This window comes from Ranitomeya variabilis, chromosome 2 (genome assembly GCF_051348905.1).
Source record: "Ranitomeya variabilis isolate aRanVar5 chromosome 2, aRanVar5.hap1, whole genome shotgun sequence".
NCBI lineage: Eukaryota > Metazoa > Chordata > Amphibia > Anura > Dendrobatidae > Ranitomeya > Ranitomeya variabilis.
The window spans coordinates 470,567,501-470,583,308 of record NC_135233.1 but is presented as its reverse complement, the minus strand read 5'-3'; the positions used below and the strand labels follow the sequence as shown (position 1 = coordinate 470,583,308).

The window sequence follows — 15,808 nt, the reverse complement described above, 5'->3', positions numbered from 1 at the left end:
GGGGTCACAGAAGTGATAGTGACCAGGGACCCGCATTCACAGCAAATGTCACACGGGAGATCAGGTTAGCAGTAGGGTCAGATTTAGGCCTACGCACTCCCTACAATCCCCAGAGTAGCGACACTTAAGAACAGGATGTAGAAAGTTGCCCAAGAGACAAACAAACCATGGCAGGAGACACTCCCAATCACACTACTTAGTGTTTGACACACTCCCAGAGGCCCAGAATAGCTGTCACCATATGAAATATTGTTTGGGTCTAGTCCCAGGTTAGGGGTATTCTTCCCTCAGCAGCTGACTATGCAATATGATACTTTGCTTATGTAACTGAACTCACCAAGAAACTTGCTAATATCCATTCTCGAGTTTTTTCTTCTAGATCCAGATTCAGTGTCCAGTACGCACTCCTTGAAGACAGGAGACTGGGTGTTGGTGAAAGTTTGTAAGGAGAACACCACTCGATCCCAGATTTGATGGTCCTTTCCAAGTGCTGCTGATGACACCAACCTCTGTGAAGCTGGAGGGAAGACCCACTTGGATCCACACATCGCATGGCAAGAAAGCTCCCATACCAGAAGATACACCCAAGCCTGTTGTGAAATTGGATTTTGGGCTCCCCCGGTGGCCACTGGTGGAATTGAACTGGTGTGCATCATCCCCTCTGTTCACCTGTTTCCATCAGGATGTGGGAGTCGCTATTTAACCTTGCTCCTCTGTCACTTCCATGCCGGTCAACATTGTAATCAGAAGCCTTTCTGTGCATGTTCCTGCTGCTAGACAACTCCCAGCTAAGTTGGACTTTAGTCCTCGTTTGTTTTTGCATTTTGTTCCAGTTCACAGCTGTAGTTTCGTTTCTGTGTCTGGAAAGCTCTTGTGATCTGAAATTGCCACTCTGATGTTATGAGTTAATACTAGAGTCTTAAAGTAATTTCAGGATGGTATTTTGATAGGGTTTTCAGCTGACCATGAAAGTGCCCTTTCTGTCTTCCTGCTATCTAGTAAGCGGACCTCAATTTTGCTAAACCTATTTTCATACTACGTTTGTCATTTCATCTAAAATCACCGCCAATATATGTGGGGGCCTCTGTCTGCCTATCGGGGAAATTTCTCTAGAGGTGAGCCAGGACTATATTTTCCTCTGCCAGGATTAGTTAGTCCTCCGGCCGGCGCTGGGCGTCTAGGGATAAAAACGTAGGCAACGCTACCCGGCTACTGTTAGTTGTGCGGCAGGTTTAGTTCATGGTCAGTTTAGTTTCCATCCTTCCAAGAGCTAGTACTTATGTTTGCTGGGCTATGTTCTCTTGCCATTGAGAACCATAACAGTTTGACCGGCCCAAAAAGGGTTAAATTAATTGACAGAGAAAGGAGAGAAAAGAGAAGTCTGCTGAAGATTTTTTTTTTTTTTTTCCCCTTCCCTTCAGTTCTGAGTGTGCTTGTAATTGAATCTCTTGCAAGTCTGCCTATATTGCAGCCTTTCTCTCTCTCTCTCTCCTTCTAATCCTGGAATGGCTCTGTGTTCACCTGTTTAAAATGGATATTCAGAGTTTAGCTGCAGGTTTGAATAATCTCACCACGAAAGTTCAAAATTTACAAGATTTTGTTGTTCATGTTCCTATATCTGAACCTAGAATTCCTTTGCCTGAATTTTTCTCGGGGAATAGATCTTGCTTTCAAAATTTCAAAAATAATTGCAAGTTGTTTTTGTCCCTGAAATCTCGCTCTGCTGGAGATCCTGCTCAGCAGGTCAGGATTGTGATTTCCTTGCTCCGGGGCGACCCTCAGGATTGGGCTTTTGCATTGGCTCCAGGGGATCCTGCGTTGCTCAATGTGGATGCGTTTTTTCTGGCCTTGGGGTTGCTTTATGAGGAACCTTAGTTAGAGCTTCAGGCGGAAAAGGCCTTGATGTCCCTATCTCAGGGGCAAGACGAAGCTGAAATATACTGCCAGAAATTCCGTAAATGGGCTGTGCTTACTCAGTGGAATGAGTGCGCCCTGGCGGCGAATTTCAGAGAGGGTCTCTCTGATGCCATTAAGGATGTTATGGTGGGGTTCCCTGTGCCTGCGGGTCTGAATGAGTCCATGACAATGGCTATCCAGATCGATAGGCGTCTGCGGGAGCGCAAACCTGTGCACCATTTGGCGGTGTCTACTGAGAAGACGCCAGAGAATATGCAATGTGATAGAATTCTGTCCAGAAGTGAACGGCAGAATTTAAGACGAAAAAATGGGTTGTGCTTCTATTGCGGTGATTCAACTCATGTTATATCAGCATGCTCTAAGCGTACTAAGAAGCTTGATAAGTCTGTTTCAATTGGCACTTTACAGTCTAAGTTTATTCTGTCTGTGACCCTGATTTGTTCTTTATCATCTATTACCGCGGATGCCTATGTCGACTCTGGCGCCGCTTTGAGTCTTATGGATTGGTCCTTTGCCAAACGCTGTGGGTATGATTTGGAGCCTCTTGAAACTCCTATACCCCTGAAGGGGATTGACTCCACCCCATTGGCTAGTAATAAACCAAAATACTGGACACAAGTAACTATGCGGATTAATCCGGATCATCAGGAGATTATTCGCTTTCTTGTGCTGTATAACCTACATGATGTGTTGGTGCTTGGATTGCCATGGCTGCAATCTCATAACCCAGTCCTTGACTGGAAAGCTATGTCTGTGTTAAGCTGGGGATGTAAGGGGACGCATGGGGACGTACCTGTGGTTTCCATTTCATCATCTATTCCCTCTGAGATTCCTGAGTTCTTGGCTGAATATCGTGACGTTTTTGAAGAACCTAAGCTTGGTTCATTACCTCCGCACCGGGAGTGCGATTGTGCCATAGATTTGATTCCGGGTAGTAAATACCCTAAGGGTCGTTTATTTAATCTGTCTGTGCCTGAACATGCTGCTATGCGAGAATATATAAAGGAGTCCTTGGAAAAGGGACATATTCGTCCTTCGTCATCTCCCTTAGGAGCCGGTTTTTTCTTTGTGGCTAAGAAAGATGGCTCTTTGAGACCGTGTATTGATTATCGGCTTTTGAATAAAATCACGGTTAAATATCAATATCCGTTGCCACTGCTGACTGATTTGTTTGCTCGCATAAAGGGGGCCAAGTGGTTCTCTAAGATAGATCTCCGTGGGGCGTATAATTTGGTGCGAATTAAGCAGGGGGATGAGTGGAAGACCGCATTTAATACGCCCGAGGGCCACTTTGAGTATTTGGTGATGCCTTTTGGTCTTTCAAATGCCCCTTCAGTCTTTCAGTCCTTTATGCATGACATTTTCCGTGATTATTTGGATAGATTTATGATTGTGTATCTGGATGATATTTTGATTTTTTCGGATGACTGGGACTCTCATGTCCAGCAGGTCAGGAGGGTTTTTCAGGTTTTGCGGTCTAATTCCTTGTGTGTGAAGGGTTCTAAGTGCGTTTTTGGGGTTCAAAAGATTTCCTTTTTGGGATATATTTTTTCCCCCTCTTCCATCGAGATGGATCCTGTCAAGGTTCAGGCTATTTGTGATTGGACGCAACCCTCTTCTCTTAAGAGTCTTCAGAAATTTTTGGGCTTTGCTAACTTTTATCGTCGATTTATTGCTGGTTTTTCTGATGTTGTTAAACCATTGACTGATTTGACTAAGAAGGGTGCGGATGTTGCTGATTGGTCCCCTGCTGCTGTGGAGGCCTTTCGGGAGCTTAAGCGCCGCTTTTCTTCCGCCCCTGTGTTGCGTCAGCCTGATGTTGCTCTTCCTTTTCAGGTTGAGGTCGACGCTTCTGAAATCGGAGCTGGGGCAGTTTTGTCGCAGAGAAGTTCCGATTGTTCCGTGATGAGACCTTGTGCCTTTTTCTCGCGTAAATTTTCGCCCGCCGAGCGGAATTATGATGTTGGGAATCGGGAGCTTTTGGCCATGAAGTGGGCTTTTGAGGAGTGGCATCATTGGCTTGAGGGGGCTAGACATCAGGTGGTGGTATTGACTGACCACAAAAATCTAATTTATCTTGAGTCCGCCAGACGCCTGAATCCTAGACAGGCGCGCTGGTCGTTGTTTTTCTCTCGGTTTAATTTTGTGGTGTCCTACCTGCCGGGTTCTAAGAATGTTAAGGCGGATGCCCTTTCTAGGAGTTTTGAGCCTGACTCCCCTGGTAATTCTGAACCTACAGGTATCCTTAAGGATGGAGTGATATTGTCTGCCGTTTCTCCAGACCTGCGGCGGGCCTTGCAGGAGTTTCAGGCGGATAGACCTGATCGTTGCCCACCTGGTAGACTGTTTGTTCCTGATGATTGGACCAGTAAAGTCATTTCTGAGGTTCATTCTTCTGCGTTGACAGGTCATCCTGGAATCTTTGGTACCAGGGATTTGGTGGCAAGGTCCTTCTGGTGGCCTTCCCTGTCTCGAGATGTGCGAGCCTTTGTGCAGTCTTGTGACGTTTGTGCTCGGGCCAAGCCTTGTTGTTCTCGGGCTAGTGGATTGTTGTTGCCCTTGCCTATCCCGAAGAGGCCCTGGACGCACATCTCGATGGATTTTATTTCGGATCTTCCTGTTTCTCAGAAGATGTCTGTCATCTGGGTGGTGTGTGACCGTTTCTCTAAGATGGTCCATTTGGTTCCCCTGCCTAAGTTGCCTTCTTCTTCCGAGTTGGTTCCTCTGTTTTTTCAAAATGTGGTCCGTTTGCATGGTATTCCGGAGAATATCGTTTCTGACAGAGGAACCCAATTCGTGTCTAGATTTTGGCGAGCATTCTGTGCTAGGATGGGCATAGATTTGTCTTTCTCGTCTGCTTTCCATCCTCAGACAAATGGCCAGACCGAGCGGACGAATCAGACCTTGGAGACATATTTGAGGTGTTTTGTGTCTGCAGATCAGGATGATTGGGTTGCTTTTTTGCCTTTGGCGGAGTTTGCCCTCAATAATCGGGCCAGCTCTGCCACCTTGGTGTCTCCTTTTTTCTGTAATTCGGGGTTTCATCCTCGATTTTCTTCTGGTCAGGTGGAATCTTCGGATTGTCCTGGAGTGGATGCTGTGGTGGAGAGGTTGCATCAGATTTGGGGGCAGGTAGTGGACAATTTGAAGTTGTCCCAGGAGAAGACTCAGCTTTTTGCCAACCGCCGGCGTCGGGTTGGTCCTCGGCTTTGTGTTGGGGACTTGGTGTGGTTGTCTTCTCGTTTTGTCCCTATGAGGGTTTCTTCTCCTAAGTTTAAGCCTCGGTTCATCGGCCCATACAAGATATTGGAGATTCTTAACCCTGTGTCCTTCCGTTTGGACCTCCCTGCGTCTTTTTCTATTCATAATGTTTTTCATCGGTCATTGTTGCGCAGGTATGAGGTACCGGTTGTGCCTTCCGTTGAGCCTCCTGCTCCGGTGTTGGTTGAGGGCGAGTTGGAGTACGTTGTGGAAAAAATCTTGGACTCCCGTGTTTCCAGACGGAAACTCCAGTATCTGGTCAAATGGAAGGGATACGGTCAGGAGGATAATTCTTGGGTGACTGCCTCTGATGTTCATGCCTCCGATCTGGTCCGTGCCTTTCATAGGGCTCATCCTGATCGCCCTGGTGGTTCTGGTGAGGGTTCGGTGCCCCCTCCTTGAGGGGGGGGTACTGTTGTGAAATTGGATTTTGGGCTCCCCCGGTGGCCACTGGTGGAATTGAACTGGTGTGCATCATCCCCTCTGTTCACCTGTTTCCATCAGGATGTGGGAGTCGCTATTTAACCTTGCTCCTCTGTCACTTCCATGCCGGTCAACATTGTAATCAGAAGCCTTTCTGTGCATGTTCCTGCTGCTAGACAACTCCCAGCTAAGTTGGACTTTAGTCCTTGTTTGTTTTTGCATTTTGTTCCAGTTCACAGCTGTAGTTTCGTTTCTGTGTCTGGAAAGCTCTTGTGATCTGAAATTGCCACTCTGATGTTATGAGTTAATACTAGAGTCTTAAAGTAATTTCAGGATGGTATTTTGATAGGGTTTTCAGCTGACCATGAAAGTGCCCTTTCTGTCTTCCTGCTATCTAGTAAGCGGACCTCAATTTTGCTAAACCTATTTTCATACTACGTTTGTCATTTCATCTAAAATCACCGCCAATATATGTGGGGGCCTCTGTCTGCCTATCGGGGAAATTTCTCTAGAGGTGAGCCAGGACTATATTTTCCTCTGCCAGGATTAGTTAGTCCTCCGGCCGGCGCTGGGCGTCTAGGGATAAAAACGTAGGCAACGCTACCCGGCTACTGTTAGTTGTGCGGCAGGTTTAGTTCATGGTCAGTTTAGTTTCCATCCTTCCAAGAGCTAGTACTTATGTTTGCTGGGCTATGTTCTCTTGCCATTGAGAACCATAACACAAGCCAGAATGATGCTGTGGATGCCCTGCCTGACTGGATAGATGACACCGCTGACTACACATGCTGTTGACTAAGAGACTGATTGCAACGAACCCCCGTTAGGGACAGATCTCCTGACCGCCCATTTGCAAAAAGTCTGTACGGAGGGGGGTGTATGCGCTAGGCATGCATCAGCTCACCGGCAGCATAAAAGAGTTGCAGCGCTTTGGGACAGGAGGCTAGGATTAGGGCAAGTGGCATCTAAGGGGGGATTGTGATGGAAATATATATCATATAGATCTCAATTGCGTATATACTCCTGATAGGGAAATCAGGGACCACCTTAATGTGGTCTATAATTCACATATGGGATTCTTAGGCTGACAGAATATGTCTTGACATGTCTGAGGCTTTGCTAAGTCATACCTGCTGACTTCTGATTAAAGTTGTTGACGAGAGCTAGGTCTAATAAAGATAAGACTTAGACCCTTAGCCCCTGACATGGATAAACCTGAGTTACCCCTTATGTCATAGTCACCCTCTCAGAGATGTCCTTATTAGGAATTAGACCTGATAAATTATAGGATGATTTCATATGTAATAAACAGCTGATTGGTGGACATAATGTATACGCCTACTCAAACGTGTATATAACTGGATGTCCTTCCTGTAATAAATATGGCAATGTTCAGATACCACATCTGTCTATGTCCATCACTTTCTCCGGAGAATCGACTCATTTGGCAGCCATCCAATATTCCTGACTGGTCTGACTTGCAGACCACCCCAACACTCCTATATAATTATATATATTCATGTATACTCATATATCCACAGCTAATATATACACTATAATCAATTGCTTAACATGGCTGACATAAACTGATATACTTGCCAGAAACCAAGGAAAAAACGCGATCAAAAAACACCCAAAATAGTATATGTGTTATGATCTGGTGGCCTAGGAGCAGCATGGACGAGCTCTGGAGTAGGTGGCCTCTATACTGACCGCAGACCCTGAACTTAACACCGCAACTAGAAGTAGCCGTGGGATGTTCCTGTCACTCCCTAGACACCTCGTCACAGCCGGAGGACTAATTACGCCTAAAGAAAGAAACAGGAAAACTATCTTGCCTCAGAGAAAATTCCCAAAGGAAAGACAGCCCCCCACAAATATTGACTGTGAGAGGAGAGCGAAATTACAAACACAGACTGAAAACAGAATTTAGCAAAGGAGGCCACGCTACCTAGAAAGAAAAGACAGGACAGAGTACTGTGCGGTCAGTATTAAAATACTACAAAAAATCCACCACAGAGAATACAAAAATCTCCACACCTAACTAAAGGCATGGAGGGTAACTCTGCAACTCCAGAGCTTCCAGCTTGGCTGAATAAATCCTTACACAGACAAAGCTGGACAAGAAATTCATAGCAATTCACTGAACTATAAAGTCCACCGCATGTGGACTGCAAAAACAAAGCCAGGACTTATCTTTGATGATTTGGACAATCCAGCAGGAGAAACCAAGCAGAGATGTGAATTCTCCATAAAACAATGGACAACTGGCACTCACCAAAGGGTGAGGCCAGACTAAATAGCCCCGTCCAAAGTGGTCGCACATGATGACTGCTGTGAAGGACAAACAGCAGCACTACCACTTATAACCACAGGAGGGAGCCCAAGAGCAGAACCCACAACAGAATTCACAACAATATGTTATAAATATGAAAAAACTTTATTCAGATACTACCAGGGAAGGAAACATGGGAAAACAAGGTTCATGCCGTTAGACACATGTTGGAAACGCAAGGGTGCACAGCAGTGGGATGACAATGAATACATACATAAATTGTTCACCACCATCAAAATAATATTGGTGGTGTAGGTATAGCCATGTAACAAATATATACCGCCAATACCACACTATTAAGCATAGTCACAGGTACTGTTTTTTGTAATACCATCAATTATTTACAAGGGCCATCACGCCAAAACGCGCGTCGGGGAGGGTGCACGCTGTGGTGGTGTTGACTTTTCATCTGTCCAGGTAAACATTTATGGTGTACAATTTAGTTGCGATTATCCCAATATATTCCATGATATAGCCCATAATATAATGTGACATTTTTCTAAATATACTCTAATTTGATTGATTTGGGCATGTGTCTTGTGAAGCTGTTATGGTATAAACTGATATAAGCCAGACAAACTGTTTGGGGCTTTCCAGAGAAAAGCAGAACAGCACCAGATGTACTAAATGGTGATCAGATGTCTCAACTTTGTCTTAGATGCAGAAAGATGCAGACAGCTACATTTTAGTTGCTTAATCAGCTTTCATATGTGCATTACTCACAATATTCCATATATATTTAGATAACCAAAAACAGAGGAGCTAGACAATATGGTAATTAACTAACCACCTCCTTTCTATTTGCAATTATAAAACCATGTATGTACAATAAATCATCAGTATTGGTGGAATGTTTTTGTCACAATGGTGTGCAGTCTCATTCTTGAGCGCTCAAAATACTCAGTCTAATTGGGAATGGCTGCAGCACACACAGGGATATTTATCCAAACTAAATTTCCGTAACACCTACAGCCGGTATTTTCAGGGTCATTTGGCCGGGTGAGTTTTGTTTTTACACTGAGCTGATGGTCGCCTATTCTTTCTATTATTTTTATAGGCCAAAAAGACTGGGAAAACCAAGCATAAGCAGTGTGCGTTATGCTCTGAACCCCTGCCAGATACTTATACTATAAGATTATGCCAGTTTTGCATAGGTAGTACCTTACAGGAGGAGGGGTCAGTAAAGATGGAGGACATTCGCTTAATGATCCGGCAGGAACTACAGTCCTTTTGCGGACCTACTACTAATGTAGAAAGGAAATCCAGCAAGAAATTACCTTCACCCAGAGCAGACACATCTTCTGAGAGTGGGGAGACAGATTCAGATGTTTCACAGGCATCGGCATCCTCAGATGAGGAGGACTATGTATGCTTTCCAACAGATGGTGTTAATAATCTAATTAAATCTGTAAGGGACCCAATGGGTTTATCAGAATCCAAGGAGCCACAGACTCCGCAAGATGTCATGTTTGCGGGTCTCTCCCAGCGGAAGGGTCATGTGTTTCCGATAAATCAGACTATTCTGGTTAAAAAAGAGTGGAACAAATGGGCAAAAAGGGTTTGTGCCCATAGTTTGTAAAAGACGCTACCCATTTGATGATGAGGACCTAGCCACTTGGGCTAAAGTACCTAACGTAGATGCGGCTGTAGCCTCTACTTCTCGCCGCTCCTCCTTGCCAGTAGAAGATGCTGGAACCATGTCTGATCCAATGGATCGGAAATCGGATGCACTTTTGAAAGTCTTGGGAAGCTTGCATAACAGCATTCAAACCGGCAATTTCGGCCACATGCACAGGCAGATCCATGCTTGTGTGGCTAGATCAGCTGGACCAGAATATAAAAAATGGGATGTCTAGAGATAAATTACGTTCGGCTATTCCCTTGATTAAAGGTGCTGCGGCATTTTTGTCAGATGCCTCCATAGACTCTCCATTTAGCGGCCAGAATAGCAAATTTAACGAATACAGCTCGTAGAGCGTTATGGTTAAAAAATTGGAAAGGTGATGCCCAGTCAAGATATAAGCTTTGTGCAATACCCTGTCAGGGTGAGTACCTTTTTGGGTCTGTGCTAGATGATATTTTAACTAAAGGAGGTGAGAGTAAAAAAAAGGGTTCCCTTTGTGTTACTCTTCTCGAATTGTATATTATAAGGAAAAGTACTTTGATCATTGTCGTAGTTTTCGACTACTGTTTTTCTTGTAAAATTCTTTTCTCTTTAATAAAAATATATTTACCCCCCCCCAAAAAAAGGGTTCCCTAATCCATTCATTCCTACAGTAGGGCATTCAGGAAGCCGGAATTTGGCAGGAGGAAAGACTTTAAAGACCACTGGAACAATAAAGAAGTTAGGCAAAAGGGGAACCTATTTAACAGATGTCCCTTCAAACCGGCTGATAGATCCCGCTAGTTCTTCCCTGCCATTAAGGGGTAGATTGCTACATTTCTGTCACCAATGGAGGAAAATAACTACTAGTTCCGGGGCCATTAATATTGTAACATCGGGCCTGACTTTAGACCTTATCCGGAGACCTCTGGATACCTTTCTTTTGACTTCCTTAAGTTCTCGGTCACAGCAGGAAGCATTAGAACTGGAAATTAAGTCTCTTAGCTAAACAGGTGTTAATAGAAGTTCCGACATCCCAAAGAGGGAGAGGATTTTACTCTCCCTTTTTTCTCATTTCCAAACCTGATGGTTCATTCAGGATTATAATCAATGTAAGGAAATTAAATACCTTTTTAAAATCAAAAACCTTTAATGCGATGCGATAATGTCACTTCATATGAGCAGCAAAGTGTGAGCGCTTCCTCGGACTGTGCGGCGCTCGCTGATCCCGTGAGGCCCGGAGCTCACGCAGAATCCACGAGGAGCTGTGTGCAGAAGCCATGACGAGCAGCAGGATGAGGAGGCTCGGGGAGGCCGCGCTGGGGGTCGCGCTCATGTTCAGCATTTTCCAGTTTGGCAGCTGTGTATACTTTGATGTGAAGGATGACAGCACTAAAACCAGCTGTATATTGGCTGACCTGTCTGTTAACTTTACCGTTGATTATAAGCGTGGAGAAAAACAGGGTAAAGCGGAGTTTGTATTTCCTGACAATGCAATGACTGACCAGGCAAGTTCATGTAGCTAAAATGGCACACTGTTATGACCCCAATGGCAGAGGATCTCAGAGGTTACAACAAAGTCTGCAAACACAAAAAACCAGCTCATAGGGAAGTGGTAACTAGGCTGACCGTATACCTGATCCTTGCACAACAACTAGCAGTAGCCGGGGAACGTACCTACGTTGATTCTAGACGTCTCGCGCCAGCCGGAGAACTAACTAACCCTATAAGGGAAAATAAGACCTTTCTTGCCTCCAGAGAAAAGACCCCAAAGTTGGATACAAGCCCCCAACAAATAATAACGGTGAGGTAAGAAGAAAAGACAAACGTAAGAATGAACTAGGTTTTAGCAAAGAGAGGCCCACTGACTAATAGCAGAATATAGGAAGATGACTTATACGGTCAGCAAAAAACATTATCAAAATATCCACGCTGAATATTCAAGAACCCCCGAACCGACTAACGGTGTGGGGGGAGAATATCAGCCCCCTAGAGCGTCCAGCAATATCAGGAATCACATTTTGTACAAGCTGGACAAAAATAAGAACAATGCAAATAACCAAAAATAAGGAAGCAGGACTTAGTTTATCTTGCAAAGAACCAGGACCAGCAGACAGGAGCAAACAGAAATGAACTGATTACAACGATGCCAGGCACCAGACTGAGAATCCAGGAAGTTTAAATAGCAACACCCCTGGCCTAACGAACCAGGTGGGTACCAAGCTGGGGAAAGACAATCCCAGTGCCATACCACTAGTGACCACAAGAGAGAGCCAAGAAGTATAGTTCACAACAGCACACTACCTCTTTTGGTCGTTGCTTTTGGACTCGGCCACCACTCTCTCAGCATACAGTTTAATGAGTCTGACGCAGGATACCAAGTTGATAACCTTACATTTAGTTGCAATCTTTCCAATCCAGTTTATTTCCCAGATTCATCTGAAAATGCTACCAAGAAAGTGTCCTCAAACAAAGCGGAAATATCTGCAAAAACCAACCAGTTGTACCAGTGCTCCAATCCGCACCTTGTCGAAATGGACAATGTCAATGCATCATTTCATCATGTGAAGCCGCAGGCGTATCTAACCGGCAACAATTACAGCACCAATGCTGCTATTTGCAAAGAAGATGTTACTCCTACGGCTGCCCCCACTACTGCACTCACTAGTGCACCGCCAAACAACACAAAACTAGAGATTGGGAGTTATAATATTAATATTACTGGAAAGGCTGAGTATTGTTTGATGGCTAAGATGGGGTTGCGCCTAAATATCACCTACATGAAAAAGGATAACAAGACTACTTTTATGAGTTCAATATTGATCCAAAGAAAGTCATTCCTAGTGGAAACTGCTCTAATGATTCTGCAACCCTGATTCTTTCCTCTGTTCAAGCCAACATCTTGTTCAACTTTGTACTGAACGCCACAGAAGGCAAATTTTACCTTGGCCATGTCCATGTGAACAAAACGGTTGTTGATGCGAGAGAGTCCAACTTCAGTATAGATAGCGGCAATGTCTCCTTCCTGAAGACTACAACTCACAAATCCTACAAATGTAACGAGAATCAGACTCTGCAGATTACAGCCAATTTGTCCATTTTTCACCTACAGCCTTCAAGTTCAGCCATTTGATGTAGAGGGGGACAAATTTGGATCTGCGGTGGAGTGTGCAGAGGATCAGAATGGCATGTTGGTGCCCATTATCGTTGGAGCCGCGCTGGCTGGGCTTGTTCTAATTGTGCTAATTGACTTCCCAAAGAGGGAGAGGATTTTACTCTCCCTTGTTTCTTATTTCCAAACCTGATGGTTCATTCAGGATCATAATCAATTTAAGGAAATTAAATACCTTTTTAAAATTTAAAAGCTTTAAAATGGAATCCATACGTTCAGCTATTAAAATGCTATTTCCTGACTGTTATATGGCGGTTCTAGATCTTAAAGATGCGTATTACCATCTACCTATACATCAATCACATCAGCAGTTCCTTCGAGTAGCTGTTACTTTTGGAGGTCAGATTTGTCATCTACAATTTAGAGCTATGCCCTTTGGGTTGTCTATGGCTCCCCGAATTTTTACCAAGTTGTTATTAGAGGTAATGTCTTATCTTCGGGTTAAGGACACCCTAGTTATTCTGTACCTAGATGACCTCCTAATAGTAGGCAAATCCCCCCTTCAATGTCAGCAATGGTTAGGAGATGTTGCTTCTTCTTTGCAAACACTTTTCTGGATTAGGGAACAATTTGAAAAAAAATTTCTGTTGAGTTAGGTTTTTGAGCTGATTTATACTAAAATTGGCATGCTGATTCCAAAAATGTAGTCAGTTTTTTTCTAGCACGTCAAGTTTTTCCTCCACAACTTACCTGCCAGAGAAGCACAATTGCACTGATATCTGTAATAAGACTTGTTATCTGATTACAATTCGACTCATATAGAGCTACGTGGCAACTTGTAAGAGTAGTCACAACTGAGAAAGTGTGGTGAGAGGTGTGTGCAGCTCCCAATACGTCATAATTATCAATATCTTTACACAAAAAATGTATCATAGTAGGAATAAATAGGATTTGTGATAGCTTTTCTCTTTACATTGGCCGCTTAGTTGTAATTTATATATCTTTTATGATTTTTTTCTTTGTTAGTTTTCAAAGCTTGTAACTTTCCATCTCAGTGTTTTATTTACATATGTACAGTACATATTTCCTTTGTTTCAGATCATGTCTGCTCCTTCTTCCTCTCCTCGTAAATGCCTAAACAACCCTGACTCCTTCTGCTATATTTGTGGTGTTTTCACCATTCCAGTTCAAAGGGCAAACATCAGTGCATTTGTCAAACAAGCATATTTTGCATATTTTAAAGTAAAACTCGGTGATCAAGATAAGCCATGGGCCCCTCACATAGTGGGCAAGCAATGTGTCGAGAGTTTACGGATGTGGACCAAAGGAACACGTAAAAAGTTGGCATTTGGTATCCCCATGGTGTGGAGAGAGCAAAAAGGTCATTCCACAGACTGTTACTTCTGTTTAGTGAAAACATCAGGATTTAACAGGAAAAATAAAAGTAAAATAGAATATCCAAATCTACCGTCAGCTATCAGACCAATGCCTCATTCAGCTGAAATTCCAGTGCCAGTTTTCGAACAGCTACCATCTCTAGAAGTTCTGAGTGATGTTGACGAATACAGTGACAGCAATGATGCAGAATTTGAAATTCACAAGGATTCAGTTCGTAAGGGATTTGATCAGCACGATTTAAATGATTTAGCACGTGAGTTGGGCTTATCAAAAAAAGCTTCAGAATTACTAGCATCAAGGCTGAATGAGAAACAGTTACTTGAACAAGGAGCGAAGGTATCATACTTTCGTACTAGAGAAAGTACATTTTTGCAGTACTTTCGGTGTGACAGCGATTTTGTGTTTTGCCATAATATTCCTGGTTTACTACAAGAATTAGGGCTTTCAATGTACAATCCAAATGAATGGCGACTGTTTATTGATAGCTCAAAGCGGAGTCTTAAGTGTGTCCTTCTACACAATGGCAATTTATTTGGTGCAGTCCCTATTGGGCATTCTGTCTCTCTTCGTGAAGAACATGGAGATGTAAAGAGAGTTATTGAGTTATTGAAATATGACACACACAATTGGATCATCTGTGTTGACCTTAAAATGGTTTGCTTCCTTCTTGGTCAGCAACGTGGGTACACAAAGTATCCCTGCTTTCTCTGTATGTGGGATAGCAGAGCTCGAGAAAAGCATTGGGTTGAGTCGAATTGGCCTCCAAGATCTGGTCTTAAACCTGGAGATCCTAACATTCTACATCAGCCACTTGTTGACAGGAAGAATATACTATTCCCACCTCTGCACATAAAACTAGGTCTCATGAAGCAATTTGTAAAAGCATTGCCAACTGGCGGCGACTGTTTTAAGTACATCATGTTGGCACTTCCTGGACTGTCCATTGAAAAAATCAAGGCTGGTGTGTTTGATGGTCCACAAATTCGACAGCTCATCAAAGATGAACATTTCACCGGGACTATGTCAGATCTTTAGAAGAATGCTTGGTTATCATTCAAAGACGTCGTCAAGAACTTTCTTGGAAATACACATGCAAGTAATTACAAAGAAATTGTTCAGAAACTATTGGAGAGCTACAAAGCGCTTGGTTGCAACATGAGTATTAAACTACATTTTCTGCATTGCCATCTTGCCAACTTTCCGGAAAATCTTGGTGCTGTTAGCGATGAGCAAGGTGAACGATTTCACCAAGATTTGAAGGTTATGGAAGACCGTTTCCAGGGTAGATGGGATGTACATATGATAACTGACTATTGCTGGAGCATCAAACGTGATTGTCCTCAAGTTAAACACTCCAGAAAAAGCTATAAATGTACATTTTTACCTTAAATACTTGCATATATATATATATATATATATATATATCCTTTGTAAAAAAAACATGATAGTGTTAAAAAACATATTTGTCATGCCTATTTCTTATATATTTCATTTTTTGTTCATATTTGTACTATTTAAAAAAAACAAAACACTTTTTAGGTACAGTAGTTTACATATTTTTGAGAAGACAAAAATCCTTTAGTTCAAAAACTTGACGTGATAGAGAAAAACTGAAATCATTTCTGGATTCAGCATCCAAAAATTAATTAAGAACAGTTGTCTGACTTAACTCTTAAAAAATTGTGTTCCCCAGTGAATCAACTGGGAAAAGTCCAGACTCCAACCGGTAACGTGTCAAAGGTTCCTTGGACTTCTTCTAGAC

At 43.2% G+C, this 15,808-nt stretch overlaps 1 pseudogene; it reads left to right on the top strand.

The window, feature by feature from the left end:
* The first annotated feature begins 10,816 nt into the window (after window positions 1-10,816).
* On the top strand, window positions 10,817-12,841 carry LOC143803842 (lysosome-associated membrane glycoprotein 1-like; annotated as a pseudogene).
* The last annotated feature ends 2,967 nt before the right edge of the window (window positions 12,842-15,808 follow it).